The 8,251-nt window shown below is 40.7% G+C and overlaps 1 long non-coding RNA gene across 2 annotated transcripts; it reads left to right on the top strand.

Moving 5' to 3' along the window:
- Positions 1-1,559: 1,559 nt before the first annotated feature.
- LOC142483930 (uncharacterized) lies at positions 1,560-7,432 on the top strand. Of its 2 annotated transcripts, none has more exons than XR_012797504.1 (5): positions 1,560-1,660; positions 1,752-1,818; positions 2,184-2,209; positions 4,527-4,681; positions 7,049-7,432. It is a non-coding gene; the product is annotated as an uncharacterized LOC142483930 (long non-coding RNA). The 2 variants fall into 2 exon arrangements; XR_012797503.1 differs by lacking the exon at positions 7,049-7,432 and adding an exon at positions 5,699-5,758.
- Positions 7,433-8,251: the final 819 nt, after the last annotated feature.

Raw genomic sequence — 8,251 nt, 5'->3', positions numbered from 1 at the left:
ACAATAACATGGCTAATTACACATGTTACACAAAACTTTTCCCACGTCAATCTCAGCCTTTTTGTCTCATTACATGACTGACTCTTGCGTTCACAAGTGTTACATGCATTGCACATGCAACTATTTATTTGCAAGCAATCTTTGTACAAAGCTTCACGTCACATCATTGCCAAATATCATCATTCCCTGCAGAATACACACAACAAATACTTAGAACAACAAGTGCACACAGCTTGCCACAGAAGTACTTTATTATGTTAATGTAACACCTTGCATTTTACTATGTCACCTGACATCATCACATACCTATTTAAAGGACGCACATTACCTGCTCATTCACAGCTACTCATTTCAAAATGTTGCGAATGTTTAGGAGACGCAGGAACATTCTTTTCTATGACATGCTTGCTGATCAAGAGAATGATATAGGGCAAGGTAGGGACACACCGAGGGACAGTGACAGTGACGCGGATACGACAGGGACAGGGAGAGGGACAGGCCGAGGGACAGGTAGAGGGACAGGAGATCAGAGGAGAAGACAGAGGAGACAACTTGTGCCTCGTCCGCGTCTGTACAGGGAGAGAACCCTGTTAGATGGGATGAGTGAGGAGGAGATTGTAAGTCGCTATCGTTTGAGTTCAGCAGCAATCTTATCTCTTTATGAGGAGATAAGGGGGGATTTAGATTTTTTCACAGCCAGAGGTCGTGCAGTCCCTGGGCTTGTTAAAATGCTGTGCTCATTACATTATCTTGCTTCCGCGTCATACCAGACAACTGTGGGCATAGTGGGCGGGGTCTCGCAATCTACATTCTCGCGGGCCTTGACCCAGTTTCTCTATGCACTCAATAGACGCGCTAGGAATTATATTCATTTTCCTACAGAGGCAACAGAGTGGCTGGAAGTCAGGACTGGCTTTTATAATATAGCAGGGATACCATCTGTGCTGGGTGCAATCGATTGCACACATGTTGCTTTGATTGCACCTAGTCAGAGTGAGCATGTGTACCGCAATCGGAAGCACTACCATTCACTCAATGTACAGGTGGTATGTGATGCCACGATGAGGATAATGCATGTGGTACCCAAGTTCCCTGGTTCCAGTCACGATTCCTCTATCCTGAGGAACTCTTCAGTCTTCCATGCGTTCGAAGAGGGTCATTTTGAACCTGGTTGGCTGCTGGGTGAGTACACATTTACATGTTCTAACACAAAACACATTTTGATTTAGGAATGTTGGCATTGTACAATTTGATCACTAATGTCAGCTTATGTGTGCTCCATTCATTATAGGTGACTCAGGATACGGAATTAGGCCGTGGCTCTTGACTCCGGTGCTAAACCCTCAAACTGAAGCAGAGGAGAGGTACAATGCAGCCCATATATCTACAAGATCTGTTATAGAGAGGACATTTGGCCTACTCAAGACCAGGTTTAGGTGTCTGGACAGAACTGGTGGGGCTCTTCTATACAAGCCTCAAAAAGTGTCTGATATTATCCTTGCCTGTTGCATTTTGCACAATGTTGCACTCAGGCACAATGTACAGTCAGACCTAGCTGAGGCTTTGGTAGACGAGCATCCCACCCATGTAGCTGCTGAAAATGAACAAACAGCCAGTGGTGGCCAGACACGACAGAATCTCATCAATTCATTTTTTTCTTGTAAGTACAAACTCATATGTTCCTAGTACTACTTTTATAGTTTAATTATGTTATATTAACAATAATGTTTCTTTATATAACCTTCTGTTAGGACACAGATGAATATGGGTTGCACACCTTTCTTTTCTCTGCTGTGTGCACAAAGGGATGTGGCACCGGTATGTTATTGTTGCACAGGTTATATAATCCCTCTTCAATTGTACTTTAGTTGTGTGTATGTGAATACAACTTGGGTAACAAAGCAATAATATTTTAGCATTGTGTTATTCCTTATGCTAAGACAAAACACATATTATGCCCATAATCATTCATGCTTCTAGTATGCTTACATACAATGTTATTGGTGCAGTGTAACATGTACATCCAGATGATGTGTACACCAGGCTGATTTACATTTTGAATGTCATTAAATATACATGGTGTTGCACATTTAACACCAAATACACACTTTGATGTGTTCTTTACGGTACTGAAGATGGCATGTCAATGTTTGCAATTTATATATTGTTCCTTTGCATTATAGGTATATTTGCAGTATGACTGATCATGGTATGTATATTTGCTGACATCTCTCATAAGATGTGGCTACCTCAATCTTCCTATAATTATTGGAACTAAAAACCCAACATATTGGTTTAAACACAAATGTTACATATATGTACTTTCTGTATCATGTATATGCATTTAGCTACTCTTGAGGTTTCATGTGCATTGTATTACAAAATGATTACTCACATTTCATCACATTTTATGTATGTTTCCTTATAATTTCCATTAATGTAATATAGAGGTGTTTGGAGAAAAGGGGATAACTGTACTTATTTGTTTACTTACGGGAGCACATTCATCACTAGCATAGACACACTTTTTAAGACAACTGTTTGTGTGTGTATCAATTGGTGTAGGATCCATGTATAACACCGACAAATGATAACACCAGCTTTATTATGGTAGCTTATATCATCATATTGACTATACTATGTATTTCTAAACGATTAATAAACACAGTAAACTATAGTTAGTTAGGTTAATGAAATATACACAGAAACGTACTTCATAACATGATGGTGATGTCATATTCAGAACATCATGCATTGGAGGGGACCATAACATCTGGCCAGTAACATTATTTGCTACAGTCCCAAACCATTTTATCTACATACCCATGTAACAAGAGATTTTAAAAATAAATGGCTACTTGGTTGTAAGTGTCCTTTACATTGGGAGAAGGAGTGGCTCACTGAGTAAAGACACACACTGGCACTGATAGTTTGAAGCAGGGGAGTCTGGTTCAATTCCCGGTGTGGGCTCCTTGTGACCTTGGCCAAGTCACTTTATCTCCCTGTGCCTCATGCGGCAAAAAAACATTTGTACGTTCCACGGGCCAGGGACCTCAGGCTGAAACATGTGTCTGTAAATCGCTGCGTACAACTAGCAGCCCTATACATGAACATGCTCATATTATTATTATTATTGTTACATAGTTTCGACAGTCATACGTTCCATTACATATTAGAATACACAAATGTGTTAGCAGAGTGGGAATGGTTGTTATATATAAAACACACCATGTCATAAAATGTTAGTAGTCATTAAAGAACACTCAATAAAAATTCATGAGGCACTCTTTTGCAACATCATTATGTTAATTAAGTGCTTATGCAATATAGGCATAAGGGTATCACATTTTTAATTGTTTGTTAATAAGCGCTGCAAGCAATATAAAATTAGTTCCATATGTAGTATAGTAGTCGGTGGCTCCTCCTCACAATCATCTCATATAAAGGTAGACTCTTCTGAAATCATACATTGATCCGATTGTATCTTCCCCGACATCTCTGAAATACAGCAAACACATGATGGTCAAAGATGGCACCTTACTAGATATGCATCCGTGACAACGCGTTACGCAGCTCTATATGATTGTGTAGATACACACGTCAGTCACTTATATGTTAGAAGTAAAACTGTTCATCAGTATGTAATGTTTCTTTAAATTTGTAGCAGGCATAACTATGTATAAGAAGTGAACGTTGCCTGTATACTGAAAGATGTGCGCGCACATCTTTGTGTGCGCACGCACTTCACGCTTGGCTCCACTAACTGTTAGCGCATGCGCAAAACAAAGCGTACGTTGTGCGTTCAATACATGTTGAAAATACCAGTAAACATAACATCTTTATTTCAAATACAATGAAGACGAAACTACATTCGTTCTAAACGAGTACATCTGTATTCTTTTTAAACAGACGTGTTTGAACAGAAAGCACGGCCGATAACACAATGCGCAAATGCAATACGTGTGACGTCATGTTAAGCCAGCGTGAAACGCACGCTAACACTCCTCCCACTCAATTAACATTCGGCTAACGCCCAGGGTACGCCTACAAACACTGAGCCGCACGCATCACACACTGCAGTTACCGTTACTATAACAAAACATGACAGCCAATAGGCTTTGAGGCGCGCACGTCGCTTGGGGGCGGGACTTACATCAGTAATCCTTTTTAAGGACGCCTTGGCCCATGACAAGGGTCCCACGTCATACGTGGTGGACCCGGTTTTCAATGTTGTAGATGTTGCATGATAACAAAACAGGTATGTGTTAGAGTAATGGAAAAATGTTGCTAATATGTTTAAAGGGATAGGAAAGTACGTATATTTATTCCGTCAGCAATGTGTACTACTCTTTCAGGTTCTACTATATTGTATTAGGAAACAATTTGTTTGTGATCGCTACATGTTATGCAGTCTGCAATGTTACGCTGTATCCACGCATTGAAAGTGAAAATGGTGGTTACAAAAAAAAAAAAAATTTAAACGCAGAGTCAACGCATAACGATTGTTATATTTACCATTCTTCTAGAATTAACTCTTCGCCTGGCTGCAACTGGTCGCTCCAGAAATGCAAGGCATTTTCATCCACGCTTAACCCAACCGCTGAATCCAGTATGACACATATCTCCTCCAGGATGCGCTCATAGGAATCGCCACTGCTTTCTTCAAATAATTGGTCGGGAGGTAGGTTCATTTCTTCGGGTTCCCATTCCAATGCATTTTCAGCTGAAAGGCTTGGTACATAATCATAGTACTTTTGTTCTTGTACAATGTGGGTTTCAGGAATGGAGGCTGCAGATATTGCAGCACGTATCGATTCAAACGGATCAGTAGTAGCGGATACATTGCTATTGCCATTAGGAATAAATATGCCTTTCACGACAATATAAGTGCCGTCTTTCAGGAGAAATTGTTTTTCCGGGGCAATCTTCCAGAAACCATAGGTGTGTTGTAGCTTATCCTGGTCACGTTCAAAAAAGTCATTACTTGATAAAGTGAATCTTATTGAGGAATTAAAATTCCGTGCATGCTTACGGTCTTGGTAATAAGGATATTTTGCTCGAATGAAATCATCGATTTGGCGTGTGCTTGCTTTCTGTCCGCGACTGTTCAAGATGGCTTCACAGATCATGTACTTATACCCTAAAAGGGGATTAATATTGTTAACGAATTCATCAGCCATGTCTGAGTAGCACAAAAGCTGTGTGCAGGTCTGTGTTATTTGCTCATCAAAATGAATGTGCTGAATGGCTAACAAACTCCTGTTTTTCCTTGTCAAGGTCAACAAAACTAACTACTTTGACTCCTTATTTCAAACGCCAATTGGATTTGTTTGTCTAATTGGGTTAACAGTTGTGGTTCGTGATATGGGACTGTGGGAGAAACATTTCTCCTTCTTTTATCTCGTTTGTGAAAAACATCCCTAGACTTTGAATGCGTTCACATAGTGTTTTTTTGAAAACTAACAAAGACCACTGTGTGAAAATATTTCTTAGCCAGGCATATCAGTAAAAACAGACACCTGCAAAAAGAAATGTTTTTTCCCCGCTTACATTTCTGTGTGTATGTGAAAGTCTGGTTAACTCCCTGTCTGCATGAGTTTAAATACGTGTGTATATATATATATATATATAAATATATCTCTCTTATAAAAATATATATATATTTATATATTATATTTTATTTTTTTTAATATTGCAGGAGTACACACAACATTGATGGCATTAAGTATACCTTGTATGAAACCTATTTAAATGGTGAGAAACATGATTGAATTAAGTAATAAACATTTGTTTAAGCACAATACTGTTAGAGTCTCATACTTAGGATATTTCTCAAACATTAGGCCTGTATTATTAAAATAGTGTTTTCACAAGGAAGCATGAAGTGTATTAGTTTGTAAAATACATGTATACCAGTTTATATAGTACTATATATATATATATATATATATATATATATATATATACACACACACACACACACACACACACACACACACACACACACACACTCAGTGTGTGTGTATATATATTATTATACATTCTGAGAGGTTATTGAAACGAACACACAAATGATTAAAGGACAAAATTACAATGGCCAAGCAAGGCAAAGGTAAGTAATAATTTACACATAATCCTGCTGTACACGTACAAGAAAGATGTTTGCACTTACTTAGGTGTTTTTATAATTGCATGTGACTAATATGCATATGCAATTCTTACATCAATTAACACACCCAAATGCAATGTTTTGCTGCAAAGTCAATGGCAGCTTCTCTAAACTTAGCAACTGGCTCCTGGTGGACTATTACTGAACAGACGATTAAAACATAAATATTTATAACACAATTAATTATGAGTGTTAACATTTCCAAAACTTCACGTGTACAAGAACATAGTTGAAAGTTTGGAAACAACACAGTCTTCAGCATACATACAATAGTAATTAGATAATCTGAAGTCAACAAAACAAGGCCAAAGACATATTTTCTGAATTATAACATTTATTTTTTTTGTTCCTTTTGCGACCGAGTAACAGGCCTGCTTGTTGTCTCTTGAATTTTTCTTTTGCCACCAACTTTAGGCACAACAGAGCCACTTTGAGTGGCCTCTGGCACTTCACGGGCAGGGCTTGTGGCCAGTGACTCACCTACAGGGCTTGTGGCCAGTGACTCACCTACAGGGCTTGTGGCCAGTGACTCACCTACAGGGCTTGTGGCCAGTGACTCACCTACAGGGCTTTTGGGCAGTGATTCACCTACAGGGCTTTTGGGCAGCGATTCACCTACAGGGCTTTTGGGCAGCGATTCACCTACAGGGCTTTTGGGCAGTGACTCACCTACAGGGCTTGTGGGTACTGACTGTTCACGGACAGGGCTTGTGGCAAGTGACTCACCGACAGAGCTTGTGCCCACTGACACATGTGAGCAAGTTGGTAGACACTGCACAAGTGATGGTCGGTCTGTTTCATGTGAGTCTTTTTTTGTTTTTGACCAAAAACTGGTCAGTAGTAACTGCTTGTGTTTTCTTTTTGTGGCCTCCTTTGTAGGTGTCAGCTGCTGAATTTGTACAGATGGCAGCGGTAGGATGTCGTCAGGAACCTGCACACCAATGTCTGCTACTTGACCGGTAACATTTGGGCCTGGTGAATGAATATCAGATGAATGTGGTGAAAACTGACCTGCATGAACAGATCCTGGCTGTGAGGTGTTGAATTGTGGTACATTAGTCATTCTCCAGTAATTAGCTTGTGTTTGCTGAACAACTAATGCTTCGAATGAGGTGTTGATTTTTTGCAACTGTTTAGGCACTTCAATGAAGACTCTGTGGAGATGTGCCAATTGTGATACTGTTTCTTCCTGCAGTCCAATCATCCTTTCCAGCACTGTCATCATGTCTGAATGGCGACGATTTTCTGCGTCCACTATTTTTCCCTCTGAAGCTACAATTGCATCGTACACTACCGACACACTTTATTGAAGTGTGGTCGGTACCGCAAGCCGGGAAATCTCCCGGCTTGCTAGTGGCCGCCCCTCGGCGTGCCGCGCGTCATAGACGCGCGGTCACGCGTCATCGGGAGCGTGCGCCCCCTGCACGCGTGTCCAGGGGCTCCCCGAGGGAGCCCTGGTGTCCCGCGATCGCGGGACAGCGGCAGGGGGTTCCGGGGGACCCGGCGGACCCGGCAGCGGTAGGGAGAGCGCCCCGATCGGAGGGCGCTCTTCCGCTGCTTCGGCGCGCGCCCGTCACACTCGGGCGCGCGCCAGGCTACTGCTGCGGCACAGAACGGGCAAATGCTCGAATAAACTGTGCCGCAGCAGTATGTGGAAGTTGATGGACGATTTGGCGGTACAACAGTTTCTATTGGCACCTCTTCATGGTCACATGATTGTATTTCAGTCTCTTCTGCGGCGTCATCCTCATCATAATCATCATCCTCATCACCATGATGTTCTAAAAAGAAATGTACACATTATTAAATGGCATGTTAATGTATGCTGTGTTACTATGTAATTGTACTGTGTCCTAAGTAACACCTAACATGTTAGCATACGTTTTATAACCTCACATTAAAAACTACCTTGACTTACGAATAATGTTTGGACTCAGTATGAAATATGAATGAATGAAAAGTTGCTCTAAACTCAGAAGTCCTACATGATAGTTCACATCACTAACACAATACATGTTGCCTTACACTTAATTTGCACTGACACTAAGTAATCCTATTTAAAGAAGATGTGCAAAACAAATA

Source organism: Ascaphus truei, unplaced genomic scaffold (genome assembly GCF_040206685.1).
Source record: "Ascaphus truei isolate aAscTru1 unplaced genomic scaffold, aAscTru1.hap1 HAP1_SCAFFOLD_396, whole genome shotgun sequence".
NCBI classification, from domain to species: Eukaryota; Metazoa; Chordata; class Amphibia; order Anura; family Ascaphidae; genus Ascaphus; species Ascaphus truei.
The sequence above is the reverse complement of the archived record's forward strand: the minus strand, read 5'-3'. Positions and strand labels throughout refer to the sequence as shown.